At 48.9% G+C, this 14,044-nt stretch overlaps 1 non-coding gene and 1 pseudogene across 1 annotated transcript; one reads left to right on the top strand and one right to left on the bottom strand.

Annotated features, from left to right (window-relative positions):
* The window catches only part of LOC120381920, a 38,376-nt pseudogene extending 32,226 nt beyond the window's left edge, over positions 1–6,150 (top strand).
* A 6,759-nt stretch (positions 6,151–12,909) lies between these two features.
* On the bottom strand, positions 12,910–12,982 carry TRNAV-AAC. The gene has a single exon. It is a non-coding gene; the product is annotated as a tRNA-Val (tRNA).
* Between the last annotated feature and the right edge of the window lie 1,062 nt (positions 12,983–14,044).

The following is a 14,044-nucleotide window of genomic DNA, read 5'->3' as shown; positions in this document are numbered from 1 at the left end:
CCAGTCACCTGTCCATCCCCCACTGCTGCCCCCTTCCTTTATCCAGGGACCTTCCAGCTCCCCCTCCCTTGCCCTTTTAATCAGCTCCTCAAAGGGCTCACTGCTGCCCATGGCAATGGTGGGGGGAACCATTACTTTGTGTTTATGTATTGGACAGTCGTATAAAATCCAGTCCAACAGTCCCCCTTTTCCACTAGTTCGTTAACAGCAATATAAAATCCCCTCAGATCTTGGTGTTTTTCTCTCATGTTATCAAATACGCAGTTTGTGACACATTTGCTTTGCAAATCTCAAAGATTCATATAAAATACCCTAAACATTTGCCCCACTGCTCTCTAGTTGTCTATTTCTAATTGAATATGCCCTGAGATTTTTCCCCTGTCTCTAATTATAAAATACTAAGAAAAGTTCAGATTTACACCTTTCTCAGATTCTTGAACATGGATATAAAATGTTTGCAAATGTTGCCCATTTCCTCTTTATTCATTTATCAAATATTGATGTGAAACACTCAGATTTTACCTCCTATCAACAACTGATATAAAATCCCTCTGATTTTCCACTTTCCTCTCTATAATTTGCAAAATGGATCCAAAATCTCTCAGATTGGGAACTCTTTCATTTCTGAACGTTGCTCTCAAAGCTCAGGTTTTGCCTCTTTCTGTGTCATTATCAAATGTCAGTTAAAAATCCTATCGGGTTTGGGGCTGTTCCCCGTGTTTCTAAATCCCAGCAACTTCTTCCTTCGAGGGAACTTGTTGCCCTGAGTTCTTCTCCATCCTGGAGGTTGCAGGGGGTGAAATTGCCCAGAGATCATCTTTCCCGACTCCTTTGTGAATCATTTGTTCCCTCCTTTACCTCTGTTAAAATGTTTGCCAAAGAAAGAGACCAGGCAGATATTTAATACACATCAAAGCCAGAGGCCTCCCCCTGTTTGGGGGGTCAGTGGTTCCCAACCAGTTACAGAAGAGTTGGCTGGACCCTTTTCACCAGCTGGCACGGGATGAGGAGGTCACTCTGAGTGCAGTGTGAGTTGAGAAGTATCCCAAACCCCATGGCAAATGGCCTTGGTGAGGGGTTGCTTCCCGCAGTGCTAAGATGCAGCCACCTCTGGGGTGGATCCATGGTGGCCATTATTTGGTAGTGACAGGCCATGGACATTTCTTACCTATTTTGTCCCTCCATGCCTTCCATACTTCAGTTCCAGAGACATCCCCCGGGGCTCCCTCTGCCTGTGTGACTGGCCAGCAGGGGGCGGTGGTCACTTTCTATCCACTTCTCAGGCACTGTGAGGTAACAGTGTTGTGGGGTGGGGGTGGGGCTGTGGGGGGAGATAGCAGCTGAAGGGGGATTGTGGTGGGGGGAGGCCTCTGGGTGGCTGGGCAGGGGGTACCCTAGTGAGGTTGGTGGGTTCTGGAGATTTGGGGTTTCAGGGGGTGGTTGTGATGTGCCCAGCCCTGAGGCTGTGGGTCCTGGAGGTGGGTATCGCTGGGGGCCTGGGGGCTGCAGAACAGCCGGGGTGGGCGTCTCTTGGGGAGCTGGGACAGGGGGTTAGAGGGAGCCTGGTGCTGAGCCAGGGGCTCTGTCTGGGCTTCCCCCGCAGACTCCTGGGATTGCTGCCGTGCCCAGTGCACAGAGTGTGTGTGGGAGAATCCCCGGCGCTAGGCCAGGGGCTGCCCCTGTAAAGCACCAGGGGATCCCGCAGGGGGGAGGAGGGGGTGCCAGGCAAAAGGCAGGGCAGATCCTGCTGGAGGGCAGGGGCGGAGGGGGTCCTAGGCAGGCAGTGAGGGACTGAGTTCCCAGTGGGGTCTCTTTGGGGGTCTCTGGCTTTTGGGGTCTCTTGGGGGGCGGGGGAAAACACTTTGGGACTCCCAACCTGGCAATGAAGATCTGGTGGGGGTTCTCTGGCCGGTGGGGTGAGGGGAGGGAGAAGGGAGATTAAAAATGTCTCTGTGGGCTTAGCCTGGCAGCAGGGGCCAGGTCTACATTGTAATAAACAGATTGAGCATTTCCCAGCATGGCAGAATCTAGCGTGTCTGTCTGCAGGGAAAGGGCCTGGGGGAATTCTGATGTGAAAGTAACTAAAACCGGTTCTGAAACACCCACAACTGCCCTTCTCCCCCAGACAGGCTGCAGAATGACGTCCATGTTTTGCTCCAGCGCATCCCAGCCTGGCGTGGGACAGGGAAGAGAAATGGCTGCAGTGGAGCCAACTCAGGTAGAGATTATCGGGGGGTTGCTGGTGGGTTCCTGCTGGAGGAGAGGGAGAGCAAATACACTGGAGATGGGAAGGTTTGCACAGTCTGGTCTGGAGGTTGGAGCGGGGCAGGAAATGCACAGGGTGGAGAAAGGAGGAGGCCAGGGTGTGGCAAACCTGCTGGGAGTTATTTAATAAGTGGCCTAGATTCTAGGTACAGACCCAGGAAGTTCGGAGGTGGAAATGTCCTAATTTGTGAAGAAAGAAAATAGCCCATCTACATGGAGCTAGTCAAACTGACCAGACTCCCAGTGCTGGAGCCTGAGCTCACTAACCAGCGGCTGCTGTGAGATATGAAGGGGGCACCCATGAGTCAGGCTTATTGGAGCTGCCTCTCCCTTCATATCCCGCTTTTCACAAGGAGGAGGCTATTGGGCTTCCTACCAGGGAGCTGTCCCTGGACCCTGCTAGGGGCTCCATCTCCTGTATCGGTCAGTGGCTAGTAGGGGTGTGATGGATCTGCTGGGAGAGACAAGGGGCTCTCGCTTCGTCCCCTCACCCTGGTATTTGCTGGATACGCTGAGCGGGGTGGGGGTGGGACTCTGTTGAGTGGGATCCACCCAGAGCTTCCATTTGATTGGCTCCTCTCTGCCACAAATAGTGGGGCTGTGCGTGGGGAAAGAGGTCCTGAGTGTTGGACTCTTGCTCTTTCAGGGGCCGGTGACCTTCGAGGAGGTGGCTGTGCATTTCACCAGGGAAGAGTGGGCTCTGCTGGACCCCGCTCAGAGAGCCCTCTACTGGGATGTCATGCAGGAGAACTATGAGACGGTGACCTCGCTGGGTAAGGAGTCCTGTCCCCTCGGTTCTTGGAAGGGGAAAATGAAGAGAGATGGTTCATGCCAGCCCCATGATGCCACCTCTACTCTGTCCTGTTTCAGCATCACCCCAATATGCCAGTGACACACACACACTACCAGAGACCCTCCCCTGCTGCAGAACACTTTGGGAACAGAGCACAGGAGCCGTATCGCACAGTGTCAAATAGCTCCTGTTTGCTCAAGTGAAACTGGGGGTTAGGTCTGGCATAACTGTTCCATACCCCTAATCATTTTTGTTGCCCTTTTCTGAACCTTTTCCAATTCCAATATATCTTTTTTTGAGATGGGGCGACAACATCTTCATGCAGTATTCAAGATGTGGGTGTATCATGGATTCATTTGCTGTTTTTACAATTATGATATATGATATATTCTGTCGTATCTATCCCTTTCTTAATTATTTCCAACATTGCTTGCATCATATTTTGCAATATATTCCAAATAAGGTAATTAACGTGCAACATATGTGTCGTTGTTTGGGGTTTTAAGCTTTAAAAGGCTTGTGTGATTTTTAGCTCAGGGGACAGTATTCCAATAGCTGTCACCCCCTGCGCACTTTTAACCAAGAAAAGAACCTCAGGCTGAGCTGATTCAAAATCAATTGTGTGGTTGTTTTCCACAACAGCTTCAAGAGGTCCCTGTGATGGAATGTAAATGTCTTCTGCACCTTCCCCTACAGGAGAATGGCTGTTTGACCAGCTGTTTGCCTTGCTGTCTCTGAGGAACTGGTCTGTGGGTGTTCCCCAGAATTGTAACTTTTTCAGTAATATCATACAGTAAAATCTCATAACTTTACATACAGTGTTACTACACATTTTAACAGGAGGATAATATTCAGTAGATTATGCGTTTTCAAATGATACCTCACAAGCCATACTGTGTACAAAATTGATCATGATTTTCTAGAAGAGTGAGCACAGTGACACAGTGTCTGTGTGTGTGTTCCCAGCAGATATGTGGGTATTTCAATCCCTCATAAGCATAGTGTTCGGCATCTTCAAGGCCCTGGGGAACTGGTCCTGGGAATTCACTGGTTTACCAAGTGTGACACTGGATGGAATTGTGAGACACTTTGGTATTAATAATAAAATAATAATATAATCTGATAAAATTGCAATGAATCGTGCTCGATATACCATGTAAGGTGTCAGTAAAATGTTATGATTTGCCAAGTATGATAATATTGTTTCTATGTTTGTATCACCTTTGTATTGTGAGTTATAGATATGTAGGGTATATCTGTATTTCCAGACTTGTGCAGTGTTTCTGGGTGACACCCCCAGACATATTGGCATCAACACTGCCTAGCCTGTTTGATGGCCCATTGACGATCATCAGCTGTACAATGAGCCCATGGAAAGGACCAAGGGGATACACCTATTGAGTCAGCAAGACATGCCGGGGTATGCCTGTGTAATGAGAACTCCAAGGCTTTTCCATGCCACGTGCTTTGAAGCTTGTGTTTGGGACACAGGAAGTACAGGACACATGGCAAAAGGAATGTAAAGGGCAGCTGCATCATCTCCATTTTGTCTTCAATCCCCCTTCCTACCTCTGGAGCAACTTCTCTACAAACTGAAGCCTTGAACAAAGGACTGAATGACCCATCCAAGCTATGGATGTGTTCCAGACGGACTTTCAAGCCAGCAACTCACCAATACTGCTAAGAACCTGATATATCCATTTTGGAATGTATCTGACTGCGTTCCCATTTAACTTCTTTCTGTCTTTCTTTCATTTAAACCTTTAGTTTAGATGTTAAAGGATTGTCTGGAAGGATGGAATTTTGGGTAATATCCAAACCTATACTGACCTGGTGATGTGGGTGACCCTTTGGGGTCAGAGGAACACTTTGTTTATGTGAGCAGAGTTTTTAAATAACCTCTCACTGTACTGGACCTAGCTGCTGATTAGGAGCCAGAGAACAGGGATGCAATAAAGGGGGCTGCGTGATTTCTTTTTTCAGCTTCTCGATAACCCGCGTGGGTGATCAGAGGCACAGTTGGTGACTGGTCGGTGAGTTTAACTTCAGTGTTAACCAGCAGATTTGGGAGCATCTGCTCTCCCTTTTTCAGCCTGCCCTGATCTTGGCATTTTCAGTGAGAACTGCCCCTGGCCCACCAGGTCACACTAAGCACTGAAGTTAAATTAATAGAATGTTTTTTTTATGACCAAGTCTTATGAAATCAACTGAACTCCTTTGTTTTCTTTCATCTGAGCAGGGTTTCTAGTTTTCCAGCGTGATGTTATCTCCCAGCTGGAACAAGGGGAAGACCCATGGGTCCCAGACCTCCAGGGTTCAAAGGAAAGAGAGATCCTGAAATCTCCCTGCACAGGTGAGGAAACATTAAACCACCTCAGAATCTGTAAGTGCCTGAAGGAAACATCTGGAATGCCCAACAAAGCCCTTGGGGAGATCTCTCAGTTCATTATTGTCCCTAGCAGGGGTCATATCCTCAGGGTAAATATAGTTCATGGCTTCCTATAGATCCTAGCAGACACCAGGCAGTAGCTTCCTCCCTTCCCCCTGCGTATTTGGATGGGATGTGAAGGCTGAATTCATCCCCCTCCTCTCTCCTATTTTGGGGAAGAGTTTGGGGGAGTTCAGCTCCTGATTTTTATTTGACCTGTCTTCAGCACTTGTTTTTGTTTGGTCTTCCCCTTTCCATCCCTGTTTGATGTTTCTGTCTCTATCACAGCAGGTGATGCAAAGGCATGTGAGAAAGAGGAGCAGAATTCTCAGCCTGAAAATGTTGAGCCAGTGGGTAAAAACAGAGCATTATTGCAAAGATGGAAAAGGAATGTGTCCAGGTGTCATGAGCAGGGAAAATCCTGGGAGATTCAGCACAGACCAAAAACAGATCAAGGAAACCAGCCAGGGAAGAAAGTGGATAAATTTATTTCCTGTTGGGGAACTCAGAAGATCCTCATGGAAACCACAACACAGCAGGATATCCTCAGGCGAAAGAGAAAAAATACATGCAGTGAGTGTGGAAAAACTTCTCTCACAGCTCAGCCCTTTCTGTACATCAGAGAATCCACACAGTGGAAAGGCCCTATGAATGCACTGAGTGCGGGAAAACCTTCAATCGCAGTTCGCACCTTATTAGGCATCAAACAATCCACGGAGGAGAGAGCCCCTAGGAATGCTGTGAGTGTGGAAAATGCTTCACTAGCAGTTCAAACCTTAGATTTAATTTACTCTGGTTCCTCAACTGTTGCTACAGCTCTACTACCCATCAGTCCAGAAACTGAGAGAAATGGAGAGTTCCAACCATTGTCCTTTTAGTATCTTATTGTTCCTCTCTCTGTTTTTTGTGCTGGCCTTTCTATTCTATCATTTTCTGCCTTTGTTTAGTTGGTAACAGTTGGTTTCCATCACTCACGTTTGTTTGTTTAAATCTCTATCCATTGTTAAATAAATTTTTTGCTTGTTCGATAACTGTACTCAGGTGCTGTGTGAGATACAGTAGCAATGGTCCACAGTAAAACTAGTAACCTGGGATACTTGGGGAAGAGAGGATCTGGGATTTCACCAAGTATATGGTGATCTGGGCTGGACCCCAGAGGGGGACACATTGAAGGAACTCAAGGGTTAAGATGGCTGCTGTAGCTCAGAGGAGGGTCCTTGAGTTCCAGCAGGCTGGTGAGTTTGGTCACTAACATCCAGCTGCCAAATGCAAAACTCCCTCTTCCTTGTGGCAGGTGGCAACAAGGAGACTCACAGTGCTCAGCACCCTGAGAAGGGTCAGTGTGTCTCTATGTTGATCCACCTGTCAAATCCACACAGGGAAAGCTCCCGATAGCACAAAACTCTGCCCTGTGAAATCATGGAACATGTGCTCTTTGCTCTGTGAAAGCATGTAAAGAATCCAAGCGCTGGAGGACAGGGTTTGGGTCCAGAGTGACGTAGAAAAATTGGAGGATTGGGCCCAAAGAAATCTGAGGAGGTTCAACAAGGAGAAGTGCAGAGTCCTGCACTTAGGACGGAAGAATCCCAGGCACTGCCACAGACTGGGGACTGACGGAGTGAGGGGGGATTTGATAGCAGCCTTCAAGTACCTGAAAGAGCAGCAGTGTGGGCTTTCTCCTTGCCACTTTTGCTGGGCTGGGCAGGCGTCCTGGAGGCCTTTCTAGAAGAGAATTGGGAACTGAGTTAGAAAAACCAATGTGAAAACCAGAACCTCAGATTTAGACTCATTTATTTATAATATTAAATCTTCAATTCTAGTGTCACAGTCAATACAATTGCTTCAGCCTGATAGTTGCCCAAAGGGAAACTTAACTTCTCTCCAAAGGGAGTGGAGAGAAAGCACTTTTCAGAGTCCAAGAGAGACAAGGCAGGTGAGGGTAAGAGCTTGCAGAGGACCAACCTCTGTTGGTGAAAGAGACAAGCTGTGGAGCTAACCCAGCACCCTTCTTCAGTTCTGTGTAGCCTGGAAGGGCGTCTCTTCCATAACCAGCAGTTAGAACATAAGAACAGCCACACTGAGTCAGACCAGTTCATCTAGCTCACTCTCCCGAAAGTGGCCAATGCCCAGCACCCCAGGCCAACATGGATACAAAACCACCACCACCAAGGTTAAAATCAATGCACATGGGAGAAGGATCTTGTGTTTCATTCCTTATGTCCTAATCCCATCGTGTGGCCATTTCCTTTTCTTTTCTGTTAAAAGCTTTGGTGTTTTGCACAGAAACATTATTTCCCCAGGAGAGACCCAGGAGTGGGGGCTGCATTCCTGTGCCAAACAGTCACTGGAAGGGGGCAGACAAAGGCCTTTAGGACGAGGCGTCCCTCACTGTCAAAAGATCATCTCCCTCCTGCAGGTCACTGGCAGCCTGAATTTGTTCCTTATCCTCCCAGAGTCTGGGGGCTGGAATCAGCACTACCCAGCCCCTCCGTATGTAGCAGGAACAAACACAAACCTGGTCTTTAAAACAAGCTGTCCCCTTCCTTCTCAGGGAAGATTTTTCTGTGATTGAAGTTGAGCTTCAGTTCCCCTTTCCTAGGGGCGGGGCGGGTGTGGGGCCAGCTTCCAATGAGATCTGTTTTCACCATTGCCCCCTTTCAGTCACTCTGGGATCCTAACTCTGCTCCCAGCTGTCAGGCAGCTTCCAGCCCATCCACTCTGTTCATTAACTTCATGGTCATGTGTCACCCCCTTTGCCAGCGCACAGAGCCTGCAGGAAAGCTACTCCTGCCAGATGCATTGGTGGTATAGTGGTGTGTGTAGGTGTTTTCCAAGCAATTCATCTGGGTTTGATTCCCAGCCAATGCAATAATGGATTTTCTCTTCTGTTGTTTCCTCATCTGGAAGTGGTTTAATTTCAGTCCCATTGTGTTACAATCACATTATCTATAGAATGAGACAATAAATGTGTCAAAGTCCAGCAGGTCATACAGGATGGAGGCACACAAGGGGCGGGAATGTGTCATCTGAGAAAGACAGAACCCTTGGAAACCTGCATCTCCCATCCCCTGGCCTTGCATGTTATGATTCCAGCTGTGTGAGCTGTTTGTATGATGTTCCGGCACGATGGTGAAATGAAGTTTTGAGTCAGTTTTTGCTCCTGCAGATTCCTTTGCTGTTATAATTATGATGACATGAACAACAGGGAGGCAAAATAAACATAAACCCCAAATTGCAATACAGGTGGGGAAAGAGACGATCACGGTTAAGCCAAACACATCAAAATAAAAATTAATACTAAAAAAGGGGAGAGGGAAGAGATCAGGTATGTGGAGATCCCCTTGATATTTCAATGCACATTGTTAGAATCAAAGTTCATACTTGACACTGGAAAACCCACAACTACCTGTCTCTCTGAACACCTATGATGAGCAAGATGGAGTTGGGACACCTGTTCTGCTTCAATCATTTACTGTCTCTCTGTTCTCTCCTTCTTCTCCCCCCAATTCCTCGTCTCCAATGTCTCTGCCTTTCTCCTCGTGCTCCCTCTCCCCTGCCCTTTCCCAGGAACTCACACTCTACAGCATTTAGGACAAGCCAGAGCTCCCATGTTCTGCACATGAGCCTGTGTCAGAGGACGTGTGACCCCGGTCAGAACCAGTCACCAGATCAATATGACCCTTTATGGGTGACTTCTTTGCCTGCTCTGCAATTTAAATCGCCCCTCTCCCCCCCCCCCCCCCCCGCACACAGGGTGGGGTACAGCTCTGACAGAGGCCTAACAGGAGAAATTTCAGCCCAAAGACAAATTTGTGTGAAATGCTGAGAAGTGAAGAGCCCCCTACCCCTCCCCCCAAATCCCCAGAATTCTAGTGTCACCCCCATGGCTCCAGCACCGGGAACCCAGTGAAATGGGGTTACAGAATACAAGGGGGGAGGCAGCAGGGAGAGAGGTGACAGGGAGTCTCTCTCTTTCCTTCTCTCGTCACTTTCTGTTCTTCTCTTTCCTTCCAGGAACTGCAGTCACAGCAGGGAAGGGTTTGTCTCCGTGTCTATCACGGAGGTGGTGGAAGTGACGGATTCTGTGATTTCCTGCAACCTCCGTGACTTCTGCAGTGGGCACAGTGGCTGACTCCAGGGCCACTCAATCAACTGGCTCCAGGGACCGCCCAAGCAGCGGCCAATGCGGCTGGCCTTGGGGACCACTTGACCAGTGGTCCCGAGGGCAGCAGGAGCAGCCACAGCTTGGTGGCCTCTGGCAGCACTTCTGGGGTGGCCAGAGCAGCAGCTGGCCCCCTGGGGCTCCCCCCTGCCCTAGCAGCAGCTGGAGTGGCAGCGACTCTCAGGGCTTCTCCCCTGGTAGCTGGTGCTCATTAGCCATCAAATAAATCAAAACACTTCCCCCTGCAAGTGGATTTAGCCCGGGACCCTCAGAGTCAGCAGCTGTTACACCCCCACTGAGCTCTCTGGCCAGGTATCCTAGTGCCAGGAGCCTCCGATGTAGATCCTAAAATAGCGTTTTTGCACCAGGGGGGCTGAAATTTTGGACCAGACATTGTAGCTCCACTGTTATTTTACTGAATTGCTTCAAAACAGCAAGTGTAGAAAGTCTCCTAAGTGCCAGGCTCTCTGCCATGGAAACAGCTGCCCCTGCTCTGCAGGAGTCTGTGCGTTCCACCCAGCAACGCACACACCTGCTCCGCACTGAAGGGGGGTCAGACAGTGACGGTAACGCAAATCTTCAGACTATTAACCCAGGTCCCTTTCTTTAACCCAGGACATGCCAGTCACCTGTTAGCCATGGCGTTATCTTCATCTTCAAATACCTCTCAGGACATTGAACAGAGGAGTGAACCCCCGAATGGCTCCCTGTTGAGGCGTTGTACCGAACCTCCCCCTGTAGACTGTCTGGTTTTATACTCTTAGAGCTTTTTCTCTTCAAACCCCTTATCCCAATCTCTGGGCCAACCTCCGCATTTCAGAGTTTAGAATTTACTCTCATCACCCTCCTATGGCACTTTCCATGTGAATTGGGCAAAGCAAGTGGGGGAAGCTCTGTGGCTAATGGAAACCAATGCTCTGGGTGAGGCCTGAACTCACACCCACAGCTGTATTTCCCCCTGCATGAGCCACTATAGGTGCTTCTTAGACAAACTTGGGCTGTCGGTGGTTATGTGTGTCTGTGCTTCACCACTTTGGCTGCTCTGTGAAAAGCTGATGGTTCAAACAGAAGCTGGTGGGTTTTGGTTTTGTTTTAAGCAATTAGAGTCTAGTACATTTTAACAGGCAGAAAATCTCCTATTCTGGTCTAGCCCCATTTGACTCCTTCTGTCCATCTTCTTCCTTCGCCCTCAGTGTCTTTCCTTCCCCATTGGGGACATGCAGAGATGAACCCCAGTCAGTCTGTGTCACAGAGAGTCTGTATCTCCTAAGGAATGTGGGTGAAGGATTCCAGCTGAATTAACTCCACTCACCTGGGTTAGAAACATTTGTTTCTTTCGAGCACATAGTGGGAAATGGGACATTAATTCAGACCCAGGAGGCAAGGCAGAGAGGCTTCATGCTCTTGATCTCCATGAAGGGAGAGAGGATCCCCAGGAAGGAACAGAGCTTCCTTTAGATTCAAGCTGGGTCTCCTGGAAGTTGGAAAAGACCCTTGGTCACTGAGGATCTCATGGGATCGTGCTGCTCCAGAGGCTCCAGAGTCCTGGGTGCGGGGAGGGTGTCACTGCACAGTCTGAAATGGAAGGGAGGACCCTGGAAGGGAAGGGGAGGAACAGAAAATGGAGAGGAATGAAACAGAATAAACGCCTCTTCTGTCTCCCATCCCCAACCCAGCAAGAACTGTTATCAGTGGGGAAACTCCCCACGATTAATGGCAGAGACCACAGAGACATTCGCCTCATGCTGAGAAGTAAGGTGACCAATCACCAAGTGTGAAAAATCAGAGACTTTCACCAGATGCATTGGTGGTATAGTGGTGAGCATAGCTGCCTTCCAAGCAATTGACCTGCGTTCAATTCCCAGCTAATGCAATGATATGATGATTCCTCCACTGGGAATTGGTTTAATTTCAGTCATGTTGTATCAGTTTATCAATGGAATGAGAGAATCAGTGTCCCAAATCCCAACAGGTCATTAAACACCCAGTGGAGGAAGAAAGGGGTGGGACTATATAATGAGCAGTTGGAGTCATCCTGGTATTACAATGCTTGGCTTATTTTTTTTTTTAAATTTCTTTACTTCCCTCTCCCTTTTAGACTCAGAGCCTTTAAGGTCAGAAGGGACCAGTGTGATCATCTAGTCTGACCTGCTGCACCTTGCAGGCCAAAAGACCCCACCCACCCACTCCTGGAATAGACCCGGGGGAGGGGAGGCAGCTCTGTGCACTGCCCCTACCCCAGGCAGCACATGGAGGCCCTCTGCTCCCCTCCCCAATGCATGTGCAGAGATGTGCCAGCAGCACTAAGGTGGCTCCATGCCCACTCTGCCTCCATCCCTCCGTGCCGCTCCCAGAAGTGGCTGGCATGTCCCAGCATCCCCTGGGGTGGGGGGAGTGTCACCACGTGCTGCCCCTGCCCCGAGCACCAACTCTGCAGCTCCCATTGGCCAGAAACTGTAGCCAATGGGAGCTCTGGGGGCAGCGCCTGCAGACAGCAGCACATGGAGATCCCCTGGCCCCACTCATCTAGGAGCTGCTGCCAGAGGGTTGTGTGTACCAGTCACATTGGGAGCTGCACCACCCCTCCTGCACCCCACCCCCACCCCCACACAGAGCCCGCACCCAAATTTCCTCCCAGTGCTTTGCTTGTCTTCCTTTCACCAGAACCATCCTTCTTCTCCTGGGCTGCAAGTAGCCACCCCTGGGAAGCCAAGAGGCAGGCACAGGATTCTGCAAGGTAAGTGTCCCACAGCACCGTGATGGCCGGTGCGATGAAGGTAAGTCTTCCTGAGGCACAATGAACTGCAATGCAGCGAACCACTGGCCAGGCGGTCCGGGCGAAGGGCATTCACTGGAGGTACAAGCTTGTGAGTGACTCCTGAGCACAGGGCCCCTTCCCCTTTTAAGGACCTGCTCCTCATGGCCTGCGACTGGAGATGACTTGGCTGCATCTGGTGGGTCACACTCCACCTTGGGCAGTGTCCATGCTCTGGGTGTGTGATCGCTGCCTAATGAGAGTCCCAGACAACTTCTCTATCTCGGAGCTCTTCTGATCTTCCAGCTGTTCAACCAGCTCCTTCATCCCACAAGCATTGCAGGAGGGAGGGGGAGGGGGAAAGCCACTTCACAGGCATTCAGAGAGGGAGAGGAGACAAAAATGGGAATGGGGGAAGTATAACAGACCTATTGAGCATAGAAATCACTGCTGCTCCTACAACAGCAGGGACAGGCCACTAGGAGCTGGGAAAAATTAAGCCATCATATTTCTGCCTGGTTTTGAACCAGGGACCTTTTGCGTGTTAGGCAAATGTGATAACCACTACACTACAGAAACTCTGTCATAGGGCTCTGCCCCTCCCTTCATAAGAACAGAAGAATGGCCAGACTGGGTCAGACCAAAGGTCCATCCAACCCCATATCCTATCTGCCAACAGTGGCCAATGCCAGGTGCCCCAGAGGGAGTGAACCTAACAGGTAATGATCAAGTGATCTCTCTCCTGCCATCCATCTCCACCCTCTGACAAACAGAGGCTAGGGATACCATTCCTTACCCAAGCTGCCTAATAGCCATTAATGGACTTCACCTCCATTAATTTATCTGCAAAAATAATGAGGAGTACTTGTGGCACCTTAGAGACTAACAAACTTATTTGAGCATAAGCTTTCGTGGGCTAAAATCCACTTCATCAGATGCATACAGTGGAAAATACAGCAGGAAGATATATATATACACAGAGAACATGAAAAAATGGGTGTTGTCATCCACACTATAATGAGAGTGAGCAGTTAAGGTGAGCTATTATCAGCAGGAGAAAAAAAACTTGTAGTGATACTCAGGATGGCCCATTTCCAACAGTTGACAAGAAGGTGTGAGTAACAGTAGGGGGGACAAATAAACATGGGGAAATAGTTTTACTTTGTGTAATGACCCACCCACTCCCAGTCTTTATTCAAGCCTAATTTAATGGTGTCCAGTTTGCAAATTAATTCCAATTCAGCATCTCTTGTGGGAGTCTGTTGTTGAAGGTTTTTTGTTGTAATATTGTGACTTTTAGGTCTGTAATCGAGTGACCAGGGAGATTGAAGTGTTCTCTGGCTGTGTTTGAATGTTATAATTCTTGATGTCTGATTTGTGTCCATTTATTCTTTTATGTAGAGACTCTCTGGTTTGGCCAATGTACATGGCAGAGAGGCATTGCTGGCACATGATGGCACATATCACATTGGTAGATGTGCAGGTGAATGAGCCCCTGATGGCATGGCTGATGTGATTAGGTCCTATGATGGTGTCCCCTGAATAGATATGTGGACAGAGTTGGCAATGGGCTTTGTTGCAAGGATAAATTCCTGGGTTAGTGTTTTTGTTGTGTGGTTGCTGGTAAGTATTTGCTTCAGG

This window comes from Mauremys reevesii, linkage group 14 (genome assembly GCF_016161935.1).
Source record: "Mauremys reevesii isolate NIE-2019 linkage group 14, ASM1616193v1, whole genome shotgun sequence".
Taxonomy (NCBI): Eukaryota; Metazoa; Chordata; order Testudines; family Geoemydidae; genus Mauremys; species Mauremys reevesii.
Note: the sequence above shows the minus strand (reverse complement) of the source record. Positions and strands in the feature narration are given on the sequence as shown.